The 23754-nt window shown below is 37.7% G+C and overlaps 1 long non-coding RNA gene across 2 annotated transcripts; it reads left to right on the forward strand.

Moving 5' to 3' along the window:
* Positions 1 to 4376: 4376 nt before the first annotated feature.
* Positions 4377 to 10681, forward strand: LOC121078704. 2 transcript variants are annotated; one of them, XR_005824700.1, is made up of 3 exons: positions 4377 to 4548; positions 8067 to 8634; positions 10559 to 10681. It is a non-coding gene; the product is annotated as an uncharacterized LOC121078704 (long non-coding RNA). The 2 variants fall into 2 exon arrangements; XR_005824701.1 differs by having other exon boundaries at positions 8067 to 8193.
* The last annotated feature ends 13073 nt before the right edge of the window (positions 10682 to 23754 follow it).

Consider the following 23754-nt stretch of genomic DNA (forward strand, 5'->3'; position numbering starts at 1 on the left):
GTTTTATTTTATTTTTTATTTTTATTTTTTTATTTCTGGGTTATCCTCGAACTGAAGGAGCCCTGCATTGTCCCCTTCGTCTAAACAGATTTAAGGACCTGATTCAAGGCTCACCTACAAGTAGAAAAGCTTTCATCTGCTTTGAAAGAATCATGTCTGGATTGAGATGAGCATACAGGTCAAGCAGAGGTGGCTTAAACAAGCAAAAGAAAAGTATTCATTTGTCTGCTAGAGCTTTGTTTATGTAAGAACACGCTTTGTGAAAAACAGGAATGGAAACTGAAATGCAAGAAGGTCATCTTTGGTACTGATATTTCTTTAGCAACCAAGCATTTTTTAAATTTTATTTTGGTCAAAATGAAAACATGATTGTCTGAAGATGCTATTCCATGATCCTTAGTTTTCTCTGGGTAAAACAGAACTGGAGGCAGTTGAACACTGCTTTTCCAATCTACAAGCAAAATAGACTACTTCTTAAACTTATATTGAAATGCAGTCATCCTCATAAGAGCTACATCATGCTTCACATCAGAAAATGAAAGGAAATGGTTCTTTCATGCAGTTCAGTTTCTGGCATAAGGAAGTTACAATTAGTATCTCCTCAAATAAAAATTACTTATGTGGCAAAGAGTTTCTTAAGTGTTAAATACTGTGCCACAAAAACAAAACAAAACAAACAAACAACAAAAAAAACCACCAACATTTGAAGTAGCAAAATGACAATAGTTAGTGTAAGCAGTCTATTGACTGGTTTAGGTAATTTCATGCCCCCTACACTAATTGCAAGATTGATTTAGAAAGCTAGGAATTTCAACTTGATGCTATCCATTTCCCAGCTAACGTGACTTCCTTTTTGTCTGGAGTCAGACATTTAAAATTATGACTTAAAATTTTGAATTTTCTGATACATTGAACCTATGTTCTCTGTAGCTCTTAAGGTACTGAGACAATTTAAATATTTTATTTTCTATCGGTATCCCTAAAACACAGTAAAGTTACTTGAAAGTGTTTTAAATATTTAAAACCAACAGTGACTGAAAATCTTAAACATCATTGTGAAGTAAAGGGCCTGCGTATTGCTTTATCCTGGTGAATTACTTCATTGATTTCATCATACTGATGTATCCCCATGTAATGCATCATCAAAAGCATTGTTGTTAATGAGATTATTAAGAAGAAAGTGTTTATTTCAGTTTAGCATTCATCTCTTTCCTTTAGGAAAAGAGATGCACATTTTTACCACAGAAGAAGTCCATGTCAGTCATAAAATTCAGCTTCCCTCTAGAGAAAACCAGAAACAGGCAATGCTAAGTGTACTGTTCCCTACGTAAATGAAAAGCTGTCCTCTTTCACAGACCAGCTTGAGGAGAGCAAGTAGTCCTTTGTAGCATATCACTGAGACTGCCAAGACCAGGCTCCAGTAAACTAGATAGGAAATGTTGCCTTGCTAAGAATATCCTGACATCTCTTTATTTAAATTAAACTGAAAAGCTTAGATGAAGGACCTTAATAGGCTTGGATCTCCCAGAATCACAGAATGGCTGAGGCTGGAAGGGACCTCTGGGTTGGAATGCCTGGTCCAAACCCTGCTCTCTCAGGGCCACCCAGAATAGGCTGCCCAGGACCACGTCTGGGTCTTTTGAGAATCTCCAAGGAAGGAGACTGCAGATTCTCTCCATTACAGTTCTCCGTCTCTCATAGTATTGACATAAGGGGCAGAGAGGATAAAAGAAATTTGGATAAAAAAAGACCTAAACAACAGGTACTTATAGGTCAAATATCTTATATTTAAACTTTATATATCCACCTATTCCAGTCCTCCTCCCTCACAATAAACAAGCTATTGCATTGTGTACTGACTATATACAGTCCTGGAAGTATTAGAAGCTTACTCCTATACAGAGTTTGCCACAATAATCTCATACAAGTTTTGCAAAGCTGTGGATAACTATGACTAGCTCTGAATCCTCCCAGCAAAAGATGGAAAAATATTTGACTATTTCTACCTCAGTATAACAGAGCATACTAAGGCTGTGGTATACTAAAGCTGTGAGTATCAGGAATAAATAGCTTATAAATGACATTGAAAATGGTCTATACTGCTGAGAGGAACAAAGATTGTTGTTGTTGTTGTTGTTCTGCTAGGTTTGGGTTGATTAAAAAAAATCTTAGTGGTTTTGATGAGGATGATACATTTAGAAGTTCAATAGCTCTTTTCTTCAAATGCTTCCATTTTAGAATGAATTTATTATACTGGGCTTTTCTGTTTGGTTGGTTTTGCCTTGCCTCATAGAATGACAACCACAAGTAGCTCTAGTTTAGCACTGCACTGGAATGTGGCACTAATATGTTAACATCTGTTCACTACAGCAGAGGTACAATGACCTTGGTGTATCATCATTAATTTCTCGAAAACAAACCATCCAGAACTATTGCTAGTAGAAACAATTTGAAGAACATCAGCATCTAGTCAAACTTATTTAGTCTTTGACATTGATAGAAGGGTTGTTGCTTTTCTCACTGAAATTCATCAACACCACAAAGGCAGGGCCTTTGCTTTACCTAAATACTGCAAAAACGTTCAGCACACTGGGGACACTTTTACTAACACCTGTGAAAGGTGTAAATGAGTGTAAAGACTTCAGAAAACCTTGGCTAACTTCACAGGCTTCTTTTTTAATCTGAATATATACAAGCATTGACAAAGAACTTTGTCTTCATTTATGTGCATTACAGACTCTAAGCACAAGTATATAAATTATGTAAGAGGCAATACGTTCCCTTGGAATACAGACATCTATGTACATACTAGGCCAGTCCTTCAACTAACAGAAATTAGCAATAAATACATCTTTACACAACTTCTGTATTCTGAATGGAGGCTATTCTTGTTTGTTGCAGGATTCCAGAGAGACAGTGGAACAAACCTCAAGGAAACAAAAGGTAATTTTCATTGAAATTATCAGGCACTGGCATTTTGCTAGTCATCTTTACCTGCTACCTGATTTCCAGAGCAACCCAAGAGACAGAGAAGGTGAGGGCACAGGGAGACTACTGAAAATCATTAAGCTCCTGAAAGTTTCCAGAGATGTGGATTTCCATGAAGTTCTGAGCCACAGTTCATTGTTAATGGAGTTATTGGGTTAAGTTCATCATAATGTTTGACCTCCTGTTTAGAAGCCTGATGATGTGTGAAAGCATTGCTGTCAAAGAGGAGTGATAGTGGTGCAATCTTAGGGGCTAATGATTCTGCTGACCTAATGCCCTCATACAGCTGCTTCCTATTACTGTTGCTTAACTGGGACATTGCAGGCTCAAGGGACTAACTTTATATAATGAACTAGCTGTGCAATTATTGCAGCTACTGCAGGATGTTGGAGTTAAATCTGTCTCCTTTTTGCTTTATCATTTGTTTTTATGTTATTCTGACATAATGTGGACATTGCAAAAAAGTGAATTTATTGCTTCTGAGTGAGGTGACTAGTGATAATTGTGCTTCTGGGCTGTAATAAGGCAGAGATAGTAAGAGAATTGTTTTGTTTTCATACTTTCTATCCTCTCACCCAAGTACTCTCTAACCTTACAAAATTGTTGGTGTGAAAAAAAAATGCCAGAGACCTTTGTGCCTATATTTACATTCAAGTTAATTTTCTTCTTGCTAAGTTAAGAAGCCAAGCAGGGAGCGTCACTGTAATTTTTTATGAGAATCCATGTAAAAGCTCTATTGGCTTGACGGTTTATTTAAAGATGCTTTGCTTACCCTGAATTCCAGATATGGCTTATTGCAGTCATGCTCTTGATGGTTCACAAACTTTTACTAGCTATGAATTAGGAAATCCTGGTTTGGGTTAAACTATGGAAATTGAAAAAATTATCATAGGTTGTAATACATGAGTGTCTGGATATTTTGCAGAAGGTTTAAATTAGGCTTAGGTTTACTTTTAAAAGGACAGCTAACAACATCCAAATATTTTTACTCTTAACAAAGACTTTGTACTTTTTATGACCAACTAATTTTGCACTGTTGTTTTCTCTCATTATCTCATTATAAGAGTAATGGTATTTATTCCCAATATTAAAGGAGAACAATTTGGCAAATTCTGCCCAGTGCAGCTTAAGCCAGTTTAAATTTCAAAGAAAAAAAAAACACACATCATTTTCTGTCTGTTTTGTAACAGGCACAAAGCATCCTTCATGAAATACATACAATATGTTAATAAAAACAAATGTTTGGGGACCAGTTTTCCATTGATTTACTTACTTTGCAGGGTTTACTCAGATTACCCTTCATAAAATAATAATAATAAAAAAAGCTACTGGAGTGGTTGAGGGGGTTTCATTGCCAGTCACTGCTGAGATGTGGGTGTGTACAAATAGAATTGGTGCCAGTTCCTGGGGTTAGGCCGAGGGTGTAGGCCTGTGAGCTGTGGTGCCAGCTCCTGGAGCAAGTGGGGGTCCTTGTGTGATTAGCTGGGGGTGACCACAGCGCTCTGGATCTAGGAAGGATCCTACAGACATTGTGCTCAGAGTGCTACTGGGGGGACTGGTGTAAGTGAAGGCTGGTGCCAGCTGCTGGAGTCGGGCCGGTGTGTAGGCCTGCGGCCTGTGGTGCTAGCTCCTGGAGTGAGTGGGGTCTTCTGCTCCTGGTTACTGGGGCAGGAGTGGTGTTTGCTCCCTAAACAGCTGCTGTGGGGAGGACTGGTGTGACTGGGGTCTTATGTGTGTGTACATGTGACCCAGAAGTATTAAATATCAGCTGGGGGCAGTGTGAGTGGATTTAGTGCCAGGTCCTGGAGTCAGGCTAGGGGTGTAGGCCTGCGGGCTGTGGTGTCCCAGCCTGGCACAAGTGGGGTCCTGGCATCACCTCCTGGAGCGAGTGGGATCCTCTGCCCCCACCCCCAGGGCAGGAACAGTGTGTGAGTCTGGGACTGGCGTGAGTGAGGTAGGCACAGGCTCCACGCCAGTGGCTGGGGCATGGCTGCAGGTCACAGCTTGTGTGCCTGGTACTGGCTGCTGGGCACCGAGTGTCTGCATCTTCCCCAGCCTGGTGTGCATGGGGTGTGCGTGTGTATATTCACTAGTAAACTTTAACCTGGACCAGCTGGCAAGTACCAGGGGCCTTGGATCCAGGCCTAGGTATCAGGCAGGTTGTGGGTCCGTGATGGTGTGTCCAGGGGACCTGTGAATGTGGTGTGCACAAGGGGTGAGTGTGACTGCTGTGTGTCTGCAACCGACTTCAGGCTGGATGAGCTGGCGCGTACCTGACTCTTGAGGTGGGTAAGTGGCCCAGGGTCCGGGCAGGGGTGCTGGATGGACGGAGGGACTGTGCAGTACCTGAGGGAGCTGTGTGCTAGTGAACCTAGAGAGTGCTGTGTGTGTGCCTGCACTGGTGAGCTTCTGTTGCTACCAGGCAGAGATGCGTAATAAGCCCCGTGTGTAAGTGCTGGTGAAGGCAGCCCTTGGTTGGGCCAGCCTGTGTGACCAGCCATGTCAGTGTCCTGTGTGTCTCTAGGATCTGCGCTCAGCTTTGCTACCGGTTGAACCTGCAAGGGGGAAAGCAGCAGCTACGTACCCCAGCCTGGACAAGACATGGGGCACCGGGCTGGGCCCCGGCAGCCAGGCAGGAATGCCCCTGGGTGGGAGCAGCTGGAGGAGGCAGTTCTTTGCTCTTTACCTCACTTCACAATTACCAAAAGAGACTTCATATATGGGATGGATTATACATGATAACTACTCCACATTTTGCTTCCTGATTGATTATATGTAGTAAATTTGGTTGGAATATTATAAACTGTTAGCCAATATTAACTGAGCATCGTAAATACTACTATAAAGTAGCTAAGGGCAGATATATTTTTCATCAGCTGCTAAAGTTATTGCCTGTATACTTACTGAGTTTCCATACACTTGGAGTAATCTAATGCTGTTGTCCATAGCAGCAAGTAAACTGAGCAAAAGGGAATTAAAGATACATATCTAGGAAATAAGAGTCTTGATTCTACCTGTTCTCCATTCCACCCATGTATGTATTTAATATATTGGATTCTTTTAATGGGCAGTCATGTGCAACATAATATTATAGAATATTATGTTTGGTGCAAGATCCAGAGAGTCAGCGCTGCAGTATAATCTAGCAGGTTCTCAAATGGGCTTTCATGATCAATTGCTGAAGAAGAGTGTTTTATCCACACAACTTCTATGGGGATGAGGTCCTTGTTAGTTTCAACTCAGAGGACTTCCCCACCCAGTTTGGTGTATATCCATAAAACAGCTTATTTGAGCAGAGCAACTATTTGGGTGTAAGGAGAGAACATGGTGTCGTTTTTCTTTTTTTTTTTTTTTATTAAAAAAAAAAGCCAAGGGCAGGAGAAGGATGAGACAGCTACTTCCAGCAGCACAGCTACTTTACAATGGCATAAAATGTCTATGGAACTGTGGTCTGAATGACAATATACCCATGAAGTGGCTGACTTCAGTGCCAAGCAGTTCACTTAAGCTGCATCCACAGCTCTGGGTGAAAACTGAACAGACAAATGAGCCTTAATTGCCCTGAGCAGCCTGTGGCCCAGGAGCCCCACTTGAGTTCAGGCCCTGGCTGGTGATATTCTGTGGAGTATCTGTCTCCATCTTTGTGTTTGAATAAATTTTTTCCTAAAAAATCTTTTTTGTCTGATTATTAAGATTTAATATTGCCAGCTGCTTTATGTACTTACATGTGTGTGCACACATTTTGTTAGCTGGCTTAATTTACAGATGACATTTTAAAATGAGTCTTCAGCTTTTGAATATATACTTGTTTATTTTCAATGGCCAGGTAAGACTACACCAAAATTTCTCTTCTTTATAGACTGTCGATAGACTGTCACTATAAAGGCCTCTTGAAGCCTTCACAGCCAGTTTAAAATAAATAAATAAAAACCAGTGGTATCTTAGCATTAGTCAGCACAAACAACAGCATCAACAAAATCTATGTGTGTTAATGTTGTTGGATCAAGTCTCAAGTTCCTTAAAGGAATTAGAGTTATAACCAGAGGTTTAGCATTTCTTGGTAGTCTAAAGAATGTAGGTGCATAACTTAATTTTAGTGTGCTTTCCAGTATTGCTTTTAAAAAACATGAAGGTTATGATTAAAAACTAATGAATCCTGACTGACTTAGCAGGAAGGTGATAACTCTTGCATGCATATTTTTGCATGCTTATGATGAAGGAGATATTTAGATGTGTTAAGAGAACAATTTAGATATATAGCTCTGTTTATCATGATTACTTCAATAAATTTGGTTAGCTACGTTACAATTTCATGTTTCATAGGCACAGTGCTTTAGGAATTAATACAATACAGTCTTGCTTATTTTTTTTAATTTTGTCAATACTAAATTAAAGTGTCAGACTTTATGTTATGATATGTTTGAAGGGATAGATTTGCTGTTGGCTCCTTTTTTTTTTTAGCCTGTTCTACTGCTGTTGTTTATCAGTGATGTTGCAGGTAACTGTTCACATAATGGAGTGCTGAAATAGCGAGGAAAACTCTGCATAAGGCTAGTTTCGTCACCCACCTGGTACAAAATAGCTCCAAAAACTCAAATTACATTGAGTGGCATGGAATGTGAATCATAGTTAGAACTAAGTGCTGAATCCTGAGGAGCCAGACTAAGGACTGCTCCAGGCAACTGAAAAAGGGAAAAACTGTCCCAACTTACAGGTGAATTCACAAATTAATAAAAAGCTGCACCATGGCAATTATCAAATGGAAAATTAAAAAACTTCCTAAGCTCAGTGAGGCAACACTTAAACAGTACTATTTCACATTTTTTTATATAAATAAGAAGCCATTCGTAAAACCTTGTCAAATTTCTGCCCTTGTGCAAATCTTAGTTGTTTTGCAAATGTGTCTACTGCAGTAGAACTGCTTCAGCAGTGGAGGTATTGGTTAACAGTGAGAAATAGCAACAGTCTCTTCCAGAATTGCTTATTGGTCACGTATTATATGCTACTCTAAGAACTGAAACCCTCTCTTAAAAGAAATGGAACTTCACTCACTGTCTTACTTCTGTCTCTCATTGCAGAATTTGAATGAGACACGACCTGCCCTTTTAGCCACATGTTCCATCCTCACTGCTGCACAGAATTTCAATAGTTCTGTATACGATCATGAGTGATACTCATGTTTGTCTTCAGCAGCCTACCAAAAATGTGAGAGGTGGCTCACATACATCAAAAGCTGTGTTATAATAAAAGTACTTTCTAGAATATCTGTTGAAAGAAACAATTCTCAGGTCACTTCAATAACATCAGTGATGGGAGAAAATGGAATAAAACGCCCCTCTTGTCGTCCAACAGGATGGCTGACCTCATCAGGACGGCTTTAAACCAGGAATGATGAGGGAGGGAGAGGCTATCCAGCAGCTCTGTGAGGCAGCAATAGACAGTGTTGCTGAGCAAAAATCAAGGGGTGGTGTGACTGAAAGATCAAAAAAATCAACAAAATGGGGCTTAAGCAGAGTCACCGCCAGCACTTGATTGTAAGCAAGGAAGTGCCTAAGAGACACCATTGTGGAGAAATCCCTCAAATCCTTTCAAGGAACCCACTTTGCTGGGGTGCCTCTCTGAAGTGCCTGTACACTAACGCACATGGTATGGATAATATTTGTGGTGAGTTAGAGGTGTTCGTGCTGTTACAAGGCTATGATCTTGTTGCAATCATGGAGATGCAGCAGCTTCACTCACCCAACTAAAATGTTACAAAGGAGGGATACAGGTTCTTCAGGAGGTACAAGTGGGAAGGGTGAGGAGGTGGAGTTGCCCTTTCTGTGAGAGAGCAGCTGGAAGGCACAGGTTTCAGCCTGGGGATGGATGATGGGCCAACTGAGATCTTACGGGTGAGGTTTGAAGAGCAAATTGCTGTGTGTGACACCGCAGGGGATGTTTGCCGTAGGCCACCTGACCAGGAAGAACAAGTGGATGAGGCCTTCTATAGGCTGCTAAAAGCAGCTGTTGTGGTTTAACCCTAGTAGGCAGCTAAGCACCACACAGCCGCTTGTTTACTCCCCCACTCCTCCCTAGCTGGATGGGGAGGAATCAGAAGAGAAAAAGTTAGAAAACTCATGGGTTGAGATAAAGACAGGTGAATAAGAAAGAAAAACAAACGAACAAACAAACAAAAACAACAAAAAACCCAAGCCACAACCAAAGGAAAAAGAAAAAAAACAAGTGATGCAATTGCTCACAACCAGTGAACTGATGCCCTGCTAGTCCCCAAGCAATGGCAGCCCCCCCAGCGAACTCCCTCCTGTTTTATTTCTGAGCATGTTGTCATAGAGTATGGAATATCCGTTTGGTCAGTTTATGGAGTCTCCCATCGTGGAGGTATTCAAAAGAGGTCTGGTCATGGGCATTGCTCTGGGCAACTGTCTGCAGGTGGCCCTGCTTGAGTGGGGCATTGGACAAGATGACTTCCAGAGGTGCCTTCCAACCTCAGCCCTTCTGAGAATCTGTGATTCTTTTGTGATAATGTATCGACTTGAGATAAATAACACATAACAACAATCTAAATGATCTTTTTGAATGGCAAATAATAGTCTTTTAACTAATTCTGGAGAAACAGAACTGTGTATGCACGCTTGTTCAGACAGCCTAAGATAAAGACCTTTATAAATGCTAAAAATCAACCAACCAACCAAAAATAGTTTAAAAGACTTTTTATTGTATTTGCAATGTTATCACTGTATATACATTTTCATCAGTATTCACGGGATTCCTTTTGTAGAATGGGAAGTTCTGAAGTGTGTACAACTTTCATGAGTAGCAAAAAAGCCATTTTAATGATGTTTTTGTCACTCCATGCATAGCTTCTAGCGCACGCACACAGACACACAAAAACAACCCTGCTTCCCTGGGAAAATGACATATGACCATGTTTTGTGTGTCACAGAGGGATTATTGTGAGAAAGACAGGAGTCCCTCACCCAACCTGTGATTTCTCTTGCTGAAATTGCTGCATTATTAAGTAGTACAAAAATGTCAGGGACGCAGCAAGAGAAAGTAAAAGAATGTTACACTTAATACAAATCATGGGTAAGAACAATAAGCTATGGCAGGTAGAATGATCTTCAAAGAAAGCCACCAGCCTTATAAAGCAAGATCAAGTAGCTGCGACAGGCACATTGTTTACACTCCACTTCGCTTTCCTCTCCTCTCCAAGGCTTGGCTCCTTCCCCAGCTTGTCTGTAACAATGAGCCTGACATGTTAGAAAGCTAAGGCAGGGGAGGGAGGGAGCTTAAAAATATAATAATGCAAGTCCATAGCTGCCAAAAAATAAAAAATAAAAATAAAAAGAGCTGTTCCAGCTACTTAATAAAGATCTTTGATATTATTCAGATGTTTAGGTTAAAAAGCACTTATAAGTACTTCCAATATAATAAACTAGCATGAGACTTTTGCACTGTACCTCCTGTTTAGGCTAAAAGTCAGGTAACCATTGGTATTCCAGATACAATTATAAGTGCTTCCTTCGGGATTGCCCAGGATGGGGATGAATAAAGTGCTTTCGTGTTTCAGGTGCCTTGGCTACAGATCTCGGTGTGTGTTCTGCTTAAGGAGCAGGATATCTGGCAGTACGTTCCCAGAGGATTTAATTGAGAAATCACACTGTGACATACAGTTTTTGGAAAAGCCTACAGCAAAGAGTAAGTTCCAAACTGCTATTCTTTACTAGCCATGTACATTATTGTGCTCTCGTGTCGTCATTTGCTTACTTTTTAAGTATGGCAGAAGTTACAGCTGCTGGTCTAGAAATTATTAATTTTCAGGAACTGAGGGAGGGGAGCAAGGCTGGGGGAAAGAAGAAATCAGTCTTACAGAACAGTAATGCTCTGCATAAAGATACATAAATAAAAATCTGTTAAATCTTGTAGATAATTGTCTTCACAGACTAACAACAGTCAGTTTATTAATTTAATGTGAGTTATTTCACCTATAACACAAAATGAATGTGTTTTACTATTTATTAATTAAACATTAGCTTGAGGAATGCCATTATTTTAAATAGAAACACTCGATCTCTGTCTCCATTTATATGGTGATGAGTATACTCTTATATAGATAGTAGTTCCTCTGGTATGAAAATCACTTTACAGAAATTTCAGAAATACCACAGAATATGTTTATACCACTATGTCTAGCCTCTCAACTCTATAGCTAGACCTGGTGACTATATCAGTAACGTAACTGGTGTAACTGCATGGTAACCTTCTTTGTTATACAAGTGAAAGCATGGTGTTGCATTGTTCAAAATAATGCTTTTTGTAGCAGTTTCACTATATTGTCACAGCTTTATTGAGTGATTTTTCATTTCATCTAATAATTTTTCATTAGTACACTTGGCATAACAGTGATTTAATGACATTTGTTAAAAAAAAAAAAAAAAAAGCTTTAAGGAATTGCTAGTATAGAAGAGCCTGGTATATTATCCAGGAGGAGATGGATGCTCTCACAGGTAGGAAAAAGAGAAGTGAATTATTGTTAGTAATAACAAGTAAAAAGTCATATTTCTAGGAATTAACAAGAATTCAATCATGGAGCAAGGATTTATGAGATAATAACCTGGTGAAGAAAGATCTGGACATAATAATATGTCTAGTAATCCAGTTGACCACTGCATGACTACAGAGAAACAGGAAGATATAACTGTATAAAAGACAAATACAGTCTTTGGGCATATAAGGTGAATTATCAAAATGGAAGAGTATTTAACTACATTGCAAGGCAATAGAGAGTCCTTGGTTGGAATAGTCATGTTGTTCAGTTATAGTCACAGTACTAAACATAGCTGATAGATAGGCCCCTCCAAAAGATGGCTTAGAGTAGGATCTATGATAGAATCAGGAAGCTCCACTCCAACTTCCTTTTTTTTTTTTTTTTTTTAAATTTAGGTTTGGGGTATATCCTCTACAATGTATGTTTCTAGTCATTTGCTGCCAAGAAAGATGTAAATAAAAAAGTAGTAAATACAGTGAGTCTCTACTGAATTTATCAGTAGAAAGACTTTCTTGTGAGGGGACACTAACAGTGTGACAGTTAAGCCTAATGGAATGACAGCAAAGAATGGATGTGATGACTTTCAGTAAGGTTAGTCTTGGAAAGGAAAAATAGCTGCTAATGCTAAAAAATACTCATGAAGAGCAATGAAATGAAATAATTTCTTTAATGAAAGAAAAAAAAAAAAGGTTCCAGGAATGGGGCATCCACAACTTCTCTGGGCAACCTGTTCCAGTGTCTCACCACCCTAATGCAGTAGAATTTCTTCCTTGCATCTAGTCTAAATTTACCCTCTTTCAGTTTAAAAACATTCCTCCTTTTCTGTCCATGTGAAAAGTCTCTCCCCATCTTTCTTCTCAGCATCTTTCTTATCAGTATTCTTAAAAGTATCTTTCATATACTTTATATGGTATTAAGTGTCTTATACTGTTCTTAGAGGTAACGTGGAATAACTCTAATAATTATGATTATTATGAGTTTATCTTGGATAGCTGTTTGCTAAAGCAAAAATGGCAGTCCATTGTGACCACTGATATTTGTTACGCTGCATTTGTCTCTTTTGAACATCATTGCTGAGTAAGTCACTTTTAGTGACTGGTATTTTTATTCAGTGCACAGTTACTGACTCATTTAAATTTATGTCAATTAGAAGCTCAGAATTTTTCTATATGAATCTGGTCTTGGAGTCACAGCAGGGAATTTGCAATGAATTCCAAATCTAACAATTAAGTATAACAAAATGTCTAGGTTACTCCAACAGCCCTAGTCAAATAAATTTATAATATGACACTGTGGTAAATTAAATTGCATTATTAAAGACACTAGATAAACTGTGCTGGTTACCTTGAAGTGCGAGGACACAAGTTCACTTATGTACTGTAAAAGAATAAAAATTCATTTGTATTTAGATTAAGTTATGTTAGTGTTTAACCTTGCTGGTCTGATTCAGTTGCATGCTTGTCTTATCTCAGAGCGTTTCAGGAGTAGGTTTGTACCTGATTTTTCACTGTGGCAGTGGTTTAAATGCCTGTTGGTTTTGTATCAGTAGGGTCCACTAACAAATTATCACCTTCAGTTTCTTGTATTGTATTTGGATTTTTTTGGGCTTAGGTTTGTCATTGTGTAAGCACTACTATCTTTTATTTTTTTTCCCTCCTAAATGCTGTTTTCTCATGTATTTGTAAAATATTCCCCCCCCATTTTTTTTTCTTTTGCATACATACAATTCTAGACACATTACAAGTTCCTGAGTTATGTTTGTTTGTTTGTGATTTCATCATTTGAAAACTTTAAGAGAATTAACATGTAGTTTTTCTATTAAAAAGGTTATTAACTGGCCTTTGTGCTGCAGACCAGCTGACTTGACAGGCACCGATCTTCAAGAAGTTTTCATTAGACACTGTTTCTCCTTCTCATAAAAGTATTTCTAAGAAATGCCAAAGTTTCCTTTTCTTCTGGAAAGTGCTTATTGAAGGTAAAGCATAATGAAGTGCTTTCCTGAATAAGGGCAGTAATGCTGTTTGTAAATTGTCCTAATGCATTCAGTGAAATAACTCAGAATAATGACAACTAAGAGTACTAAGCATGCGGAAGTGGTTGTTGAATATTTGTATTAGAGACAATTTGCAACTTGAGGGAAATGACACCTTTGACACAATAGCAAACTTCCCAAGATTTCTTCCTGGGACCCACATAAGTGCACTGCATGCTGTGCAGAACATAGTACAATTTTGGTGTATTTTGTTGAGGCTGACATGCTTTAAATATCTCTTCGTATAGATAACATACGGGACATTTCCTCAAGAATGGTGACCTACTATTTTGCCTGATTTTTATTTTTTATTTTTTACTCTTCGGTCTTTATGAACAGTGCTGAGAGATACATGAGACAGTAAACTTGTTGTGGCTTGCTTTTGCTTTAGGTCTCATTAAGGAGGAGCTCATTTAAGCTCCTCAGTTCTTCACTACTGAGAAAAACTCAGTATAGTGCTTCTGGTGCAAGATGTCTGCTTTGCTTTTTAAATAAAAAGGTACATATGTTTGCTTTCTGAAATATTTTATTAGAGCTGCTATTTGGTAGTTCTTGCGCTGTTGATCCAAATAGTCTGGAAATTTGATTCTTCTTTTTCTTCTTAGTTGACATAACTGGGTTCCCTTAATGAATTTTTTATGAAGTACGAGTGAAAACTTAGCATGTTTGCATTCCTTTTGAATATTTTAGGAAGATACAAATCCCTCCCTCCCTCCCTCCCTTCCTCCCTTCCTCCCTTCCTCCCTTCCTTCCTTCCTTCCTCCCTTCCTTCCTCCCTTCCCATTGCTTGCACAGAGAAACTGTAGAAAAATGCCTAGATCTGGAAGGTGTCAAGTACTCCAAAAACTTTTATTCTGTCTTTAAACACAAAGGGGCAACCAGTAGTGACAGAGTCAAAACTGTAGGCAGTGAAACCTTCCGTGGATAATTGCCAAATCTGCCCATGCTGTCTTTTAGCTTCCTGGTCTTGTAAATATGCAAGCTAGAAGCATCTTAAAAAATAATACTTTGTGTATATGTAGTTCAAGGCCATCTTTGGAGAATTCAGAGGTCATGTCACGGTTGAAATATAAATTTAGTATAATTGCACATAAGTTCTCTGGGTACTTTTATATGAGTAATGTCAAGGTACCCTTTTTTTATTCTCATAAAGAAAAGACTGCCAATATGTCGCAATAAAAATGGAAATCAAAATCAGTTCAAAGCTAAGGAGGTTATTAAATCAGAGTGTAAAGAAAACCTTAAAATAGCAAGCCAGAGAATATAGCTCTAACGAAAAAAAAAAAAAGAAAAAAGAAAAAAGAAAAAAGAAAACAACAACAACAACAAAAAACTGTGGCTGATTTATACTGCAATCCATAAGGTCCTTGATTATCCAGAAATGTCATTGTTAAGCCCCCTACGTTCCTTACATTGAACGAATAGGTCAGGCCTAGTGAGCAGCTTGTTTCTGAAAAGGCCAATAAATGTATTACAATTCAGTCGCCCTTTTGCTGCTCTGTGTGTGGGGTGGGGAGTGGAGAAAAATCCTCTGACAGGGCTGACAATGGTATCATTTATTTTTTGTTCAGAAAATGTTTATGAAAATCATGTGTGCTTGTGCTGTGGAAATACGTTTGTATGAATGATGTGAGTGATGCATGTTAAGGTGTCCTGAGCAGATACAGTCTGAAAGCCATTCAGAGCATTTCTGGTTGCTGATATAATTGTTTGCATTACACTAGTACCTAGAGGCCTTAGCTAGAATCCTAGTCATTCAGGTTATGTACAGGCACGTGTTACATAGTCCATGTGTAAAAAGCTCTTACACACTTTTGTAGTTTAGGCGCAAAACAGCTTGAGAGGAAGGAAGAAAAGCATAGCAAGTCAGTAGCAGAACCGCAGGATTCTACTGCCATCAGGACCATACTATCTGTTTTTCCTAATTTTGCTGCCAAAAAATCATTTTTCAAATGAAGTCAGTAAAAGAGTATATGGAAACAGATAGGAGAACTTTCTAAGAAGACGTTGATGTTCCCAAATATTTCTACTGTAGTTGTTTCAGTAGTTTGCCGTGGGCTCTGTACCTAGCAGTCTTATTATTCTTTCTGCTGCTATGTGAGTAATTTTAAAATCCTGTTGTCTTTTTGATTAATTTCTTTGGGAAAACTGTCATATCAATGGAAACTTGCTTTGGGGAAACATGAATAGTTGGTCAGATGCTCTTAGAGTAAATTGCAGGTGTTGTATTAAAAATTGATGATAGATAAAAACGTATTTCATTTAGTCTTCCTATGCACTGCTTTCTTCTCCAAAGTACACGCAAGGACCTACTCTGCCACCACAGCAGGGTAAGTACATGCCCAGGACACAAGACATTTCCATTTCTATATTCTGATTGTTTTTTCAGAATGAATTAATGGATTATAGCCTCTCCTTTTCCTGGTGCATCAATACTTTGCATCAGTCAAGGCATTTGATTGAACCTATGCATTGTTATTCCTAGCCAGCTGTATACTCCCCCTTCCTTAAAAAGGAATGGAGCATTTCATGATCAGTCTTGATGAATAAGAAAACGGATGAGAAAAATTGCTATTAGTATTGATTTTAATGTATACAACTTTAAATTATTTAGAGCAAGAAGATACTTGCATTTTAAAGAGCAGTAGCAATTTCTATAAAAGTGCAGCCCAACGCTTTCCATATTATCATAATGATGATTATTATAAGGATTGAATCAACTTTTTAGTTTTTAGAATTTATAAAGAGGATTACAGTAAGAGGTCCTTTTTGCTTGACCTGTTGAAATCCCGCCAATTTGACTGTCATAAGCTGTTGCAAGTTGTGTATGAACAGGACCGTATCACTAGTAAAATATTTACCTACATATCATTGCAATCAATTATTAGTTGGTTGCATTGTTATACTGTTACTTAGAATATTAATCATTCTAAGTGTAACTTCCATGAATTATGTGTCAAGGTCAATTTTACTTGTCATGTTTTTAGAACTGTACAGTTACAAATCCAGAAGTTGTGATTTTAGTGTTTACTTGCAAGCAATTTCCAATGAAAAGTATTTTACAAGCATGCAAGCTGAGTAAGGGTCTGAACTCCCACTGAAAGGTGTCTGCAGCTGACTCAATGTCACATATAAATCCTGCTGAGCACATACCTATGCCTTCAGATACCTAATAAACTCTCAGTTGCCAGTCGTGGGAGCTCCCAGCGGTAGCAATTATCTTGACAAGTTAATATGGGCATTCCAAATGTGTCAGAAAAGAAATTCATGGCAGTGCATACCTGGTAGGTGACCTTTGAACGTGATTTGAGTGCATCCCCCTCTGAACACTTGAAATACCTGCCTTCGCTGCAGTTGCTAGGTTCCCTCCAACTTCTCTTATCAAAGGCAGAATCCTGACTACCTTTAACAGTTTAAAGGTTTAGCCATGTTAGTTACATATATATATGTATAAAAGCCATACAAAATGGATGGGAAGGAATTGTAGAAAGTTCTCATTCATTTTTTCAACTTGAGTATGAATTTATAGGATCATTCTCTTTCAATGTGAAATCCTCTACAGTAATTTTAACCTGTGCAGTGAGAGACCGTCTCTCTGTAGCTGCTGCTGTAAAGTCTAATTTGCTGCATAAAATATGAGACCTGTAGTGAAATACGAGCCTGGAGAGCAACTCTTTTGATCTTGAGTAGTCAAAAGCTTGGCATGCATAATGCTATGAAAATAAATGATGTCAGAACTGTAGGCTATGATTTATGGTTCGAGGACTTCTTTACTGATATAAGTAAAAGCTTCTACCATTGGAAAGCAAATAGTTCAACATAAGAAAATGAATGGAAATTACAAACTTTCATAAAACAAATACATTAAATCTTGCAATACATCACTGTAGACATATCCAGTTTACTAATAATTTACTGATAAGAAATTACGAAAAAGAGCATTTATAAAAGATATAATTGGGACTTTAGCCTTCATTTTTGTATTTCTTTAAATAAATACTAGGTGTTATCTGTCATCTAATTTGCCAAAGACTTGCTCATGTAAATTGTCTTCCCTCACGTCTGCAGTTCCAGTGACAAAAGCTCCGGTCTCGTAAGCTCTTAACGTTGCCTTTCTTCAGCTGTTCCAGCACAGTGTGAGGATGTACCCAAGTAGTTTACGGCGCTCTTAGGAGAGTGACTGCAAAAGGAGATTGCAATATTTGTTGACTGAGATCTTTATTATTATCGTGCTGTGTGGATTCTTATGTGTGGTTCTGGTAGCTGAGAATCCATAACCTCTGCAGGTTTCAGACAAGGATTTTTTTTAACGTGTATACAAAAAAATTTCTGTGGATTATGTCACTCATTTGACTTCACTTCATTTAAAGATGCACAGTCTTCCCTAATACACTTTCTATCCCTGGAAGCAGTTTTCTAATTATTTGTTTAGATTTATTTTATTTTTAGAGCCTCTGCCTTTCGAGATCTGTTTTGTGAAATTGACCTAGGCTTCTCTTTGGCCTTTTGTCACTCCAATACTACTCGGTCCTTTTGCTCAGGGCTCTAAATCTGCTTACGGTACATAGCGTGACGTAAATCTGGCTTTTTGTTTGGACTGGTATTTCATCGTGCTTTGGAAAGTGTGCTATTGTAGGGGAAGTGTTCTTTCTTATACAGATCTACACAATTTCTGACAAAGCTGTTTATATTAATATAGACCAGGAACTCTGAAACTGAACTTTGTTCTCCACATCTAGATTGGAAGCAGAGAAGGGATACATGTGAGTGACCTGTTTTCCCATCCATCCCCCTCTGACACCCCTGTTCAAGACTGAAAAATTAACAGGGTTTGTTTGGATGGGACATCCACAAAGGCTTTTGAAGTTTATTAGATTTAATAATAATAATAAAAAGACAACCTGTCTGTGTGTATATATTTATATGTACATACATACTGTGTATATTTATGTACACACATATATATACACTATGTATACATATATACACACACATATATACTTCCATGTATATATATATATATATGTACATTTTTAGAATTGATCTTCACCTATTAAAATGTGGCTCCAGAATATGTTTCAGCAATATTCATCAGTAATTTGGTGGCAACTGAAAGGATTATAAGCTAGCCTTGCTGAAGAATTGACATGAAAATGCACTTTGTTTATTGTCTCTGTTTCTTAGGTTACTTCAGTGTCTCCTTGCTGAATGCTGTAAATTTTCACTGCGCGTACAAGAATACTAACATGTTTTGATAAAGATTTTAAAGATGCCCTACTAATCACACTTTCCTCAGTCCTTTTGTTGAGAATTTCAAGAGTATCATGCTGTCAGAACTGTAGATATGTCATATTGATCTTGATGATTAAATCAACCAAAGGGAACTTGATTTCTGAGGGAAAACTTAATATTCTCAAAGCTCAAATGTCTCCTAAATATTTATAAGCTACAAAAGTTGATCAAATGCTTTTGTTCTGTGGTTATTAAACCAAAGGGTGACAGTTCATATTCTTGTCATATTAATGTGAAGCAGTAATATCTAAATTCATGTGTATGTGTTTTCAATCATATGAAAACTCAGAGGTAACTTTTTTTTTCTATCTTGGCAAGGCAAGAAGATAAATAGGTGAAAAAGTGTATGTGTTTGAGTGATAAAGTTGGTTTAATGATTCTTGGGGAAATGTTTTCTGCAGTACATATGCTAGTGACTTGATTGAACAGGACAGACTCATGCAGTTCAATTAATGTGCAAATATGTGTTCACTGAACTTTCATTCCATTTATCACATGGACATGGAAATAGGGTCATTTTTTATCTCCATATTATGTATATGAAATCTTAGTTTGCTTCTTGCATGTTGCTGTGGGAAAAATAGTAATGTGGCACACCACAGGCAATAGGAGTTGGAGATAAATTCCTCAGCTGTCAGAAACATCTTTAAGCAGATCTTTGTTTGAAGATAAACCTCTTCCTTCTGCAAGGATTAATGTTAAGAAGGCATGCTCTACCTATTAAAATTGTATGCATCTCCTGGCCATATGCTGTGAAAAATGACTGGCAACAATCATCATGTTTATAAAATACATAACAAAGTGTAATCCACAGAAAATCTCAAAAGGAAGTTTTAAATGAAAATGCATTAGTATTTACCATTGGTTATTTAAAATAAGAAGACACCCCTTGCGAAGTAAATTTTTCTCTGATGCTTATAAATGTTTTCTTTCATCTTCAGACCTAGTGAAATCTGGGGGGGACTGCTCTCTGAGCAAACTTTGTATTGCCCTGGATATCACTGAGAAGACTCAAATTTGGGGCTGGTGCTTACTTTTGCTGCAATCCACTCAGGCAAGTGAAGTAGGAGAAAGCTATGTTGACTCCTCCAACTGAAATCTCTTGCAGTCTGTAATAAAGGATCAATAACTGATCCAGCAGTTCTGCCAAAGATTTCATAGAAGTAGCAGAGGAGTCTGTAAAGTCTGGCCCTTTCTTCTGACTAACTATTCTAAATCCGGTTATCAAGGTTACTGTTAGTTAATCAGTTTATACACTGACAGTGTACACTGGAAATTCTGTTACTGGAAGTAGACGGGATAAAGACCTTTCTTTTCATTGTATTCTATAAAAAAAAAAAAGTTTTCATATTTTTTCTCAATATTGAGCAAAAATCATAACGGTGGGGGAAAAAGGTGGAATTTTATAGGTACAATGTAAAACATGATATAAAAATGCCTTTTCTAGCATGGCTCTATTTAATTGATAGTCTAAAGAAAAGACCTTTTGGCTGACAAAGGCAGCTGTATAAATCAAAGACTAGCTGAATTCTCCCTGGAATTGCAGTCTTCAGAGGCAAAGCTTATAACCTTTAAATAAACCACAGGGCAAGTTCTCTACTATGTAAATTGTCAGAGCTTCGTAAAATTTAATGGAGCCAGTTTTTAACAGCAGTGAGTTTGATCTTAGGTAGAAGGTGGCAGAAGCTTAAAGAGCCTAAATTGCTAGTTATCCATCCCAGCACAACTCATTGTTAAGCAGGCGAAAGTTCCGTTGGCTTGGGGACTGCAGAGTCTGGTCAAAAAATATTTTTTCGGCAGTTATGTAGTTGTATAACTTAATGCTTTAGTTAATGTAATAGATAGAAGCACTGCAATGTATCCCTTTCTGGTCTCGGTCAGTTTCTCAGTCATCTAAGATCTGTTAAGTATTAAATGTGATCAGTTTTCTCATTTGTTGTCTGTGAGCTGAGGTTAAAGTAATAGTGATGGCTTCTAGGTGTATGGATGTACATAAACACGAGTACTTTCGGTATATACTTTGTACAGGTAAAAGATGCAGGTCCACTGATACTGGAAGTAAGGCAGGACTTGATAAACACAGAAATACACCTGTCAAATCACTGAAAGAGCGAGCTGTGTTTTAAAGGATCACTAGACTACCTGAGATTTTGTTAAAACCTATGTTATGTGAAAAACATATGATTTTAGAGAGGATCGTATTTGCTCTTAATTAAGCCGCGTACTGTTACTTAACATGGTGCATGAAATGGGCAAAATAAGTATTCTCACAAAAGTTTCTGAACAAAGTGTGAATAGTTTGGAGAACCCAAAGGTCCCTGAAGTGCCAAAGCAATGCAGTTTTCCATCAGCACATTGAGCAAACCGTTGGTTGCAGAAGTTACAGACTACTGCATTCTCCTGTTTAGGGGAAACAAGGAGGTTGTACCTTTTCCGTAAGCGAAGTCACAAAGAAGAAGATAAAGAGCCAAGCAGTATTTTGTTTTGGGATTTATTTCCCTCACTAGGAGGATTTGGAAAGGTGTTGTTCATCCTAAAAACCAAGCTTTCCTTGTAAGCAATGCTTACTGCAACAGTGAATAGGCAGACTGGTAAGGTGGGTTGTTTTTTTTTTTTTCTTTTTTCTCTTTCTTTGGACTGCTATATTGAAATGTTTGCTTTCCCTTTCATGTTTGCTTTAATGTCTTGCATTGACTTAACCCAAGAAGCCAAATGAATGCCATTTGCAAGTTAGTTTTGAAGTCTACTTTTCAGAAGAGAATCATATGCAGATAAAGGCCTAGCCTAATATTAGCTGAAAGCCAAACCAAACAGGCAAACCAATTTATTCCTGTCTCTGTTAAAGTCTTTGATATGTATTTCCTCCCTTGTTATAGAGGTGAATTTATTTATGATTCTGTACTGCTTGGGACAGTATTTTAGGAGAGAAGCTACAAAAACTGAAGGAGGGGTAGAAGACTCTTATGTTTATGGTTCTTTAGTGAATGTTTCAAATACCAAATTAAAGAAGAGATACAGAATAGTCAAATCTGTCACTTCTGATTATTAGAAGTGCTTTATGGTGAAGAGAATGTGAAAGATTAGGAACCAGATGAGATGGTAATTGAGCTGCTTTTCCCACAGGTGATTTGGCATTTAATTCCTTATCACCAAGAGCTGTGATAAGTTTGTGAGCAGACGGGATTGCACAGGTGTAGCCTTTCGTATAGCTAAGCTTCAGGTGCCAATTCTCAGCCCAGAGTTCAAGCTGAATTTTGAAATGTGTTTTTACCTGATTTGTTTGCACACATAGTTGCCAGGGGTTAAACATAACCTCAGCAATCCTGCGTTAGTAGGACTATGGGCTTGGCTGCTGGAATTTTAATAGTGTTGTGTGACCTGATGTAAGGTAGGTGAAGTCTCCAAATTTGTTCTCGAAATTATGGATATAGATTTTTTATGCAGTTTAGCACTATCTTTAAATTCAGAATTCTAGCCAAATGGCAACTGGGCTTTTAGGGAAGATACAATTACATATATTTCTACAAATATTTCTTTATATTCCAAAAAAAACAAACAGTATTAAAATAGTTCCAAGTGTTCAGAAACAATCACAACAGTTTCTGGTCCTGTCTGCGTGTTTTTTTTTTTTTTTTTAAAGAATTTTTAGAAGAATTTGGATTCAGCTATATTATAATGTTCACATCCAGTTGATGGCAAAATTTTAAGGTGCTTCACAATTTTTCACCCATATTTACTCTGTGTACTGATTCTGCCCTCGTGACTGACAGGCATATACCAGTTCCATCAGCCACATGTTCCTGGGCAGGACTGATGATGTGGAAAATTGAAGTGTTTGAATTATATCACCAAACTCTTAAAAAAAAAAAAATATATATATATATATATATATATGTATATAAATCCCTTTTTCCTTTTATGAAATGTTGTTAAGTGAAGACATATGATTACATTCTGATTAAAAGTAATTACAAGTGACCTTAATTAGCTCCTCATCCCATGAGTCCAGTGGAATGCTCTATTTAAAATGAACTAAGATGAAAAATGAATATTTCTATAATGAACAAGATTTTTTTCCTTCATGCTTTCCTAGTGTTTAAAAGTAGAGATCTCTGAAACAACAAACCCAGAACAAGAACATGGACAGAAAGCCACTAGAAACCTTATTGTTATTGTGCCCATAGCTGACTTTAAACATTGGATTTTCATGGATAGGTACCTATTTACTTTCAACATGAGTTGCTGTGATAAGAATTTATTACAGGACCTTAGGGAAATGTTGTTACATCTATTAAAAAAAAGTTGCCATTAATTTTGTGGAATTAGAACATCGATTTAATTTGGCCTTCTTTAATTGATGTTAGGTAAGTTGGGAACTGATGTCCTCACTTTGTAAATGCATTTAATCACTTCTTGCTACAAAACCTTGAACATAATTTTTCCTATCACTGCTGACAGTTCTGGGGTTAAAGCTCAAAGCTAATAAATTCACGTGGACTAGGTAAGGTTCTACGTGGTGGCATTCTTTAAAAATGTTTTTTTTTTTTTTTTTTAATGAAGCAAGTCAGAATAATTTTAATTAGATAATCCCACTGCTTTTTATTTTTCTAAATATTTTTTGTTTTGCTCTTGTTAGCACAGTAATTTAATTTGATGGTGTTCTTCATGGGTAAATATTCCTATGCTTGTAAGGTTGTCAGCTAGCGTATAGTAGAACATAGTTAAATATGTGGTCAGGGTGCTTGGTGTTAAGTGGCACTTTGGTTGTCATTTCTGAAGGCAAAGAGGTTTTTGCAGCATCTGGACGGCCACTGTCAGGTTAAAAGTCATGCAGTTCGCAAAAGCAAGTGTCAACATGCTCAGGTTAATGATGGCACTTGAAATGAATGAAATG

The sequence above is a fragment of the Cygnus olor genome, chromosome 15 (genome assembly GCF_009769625.2).
Source record: "Cygnus olor isolate bCygOlo1 chromosome 15, bCygOlo1.pri.v2, whole genome shotgun sequence".
Lineage (NCBI taxonomy): Eukaryota > Metazoa > Chordata > Aves > Anseriformes > Anatidae > Cygnus > Cygnus olor.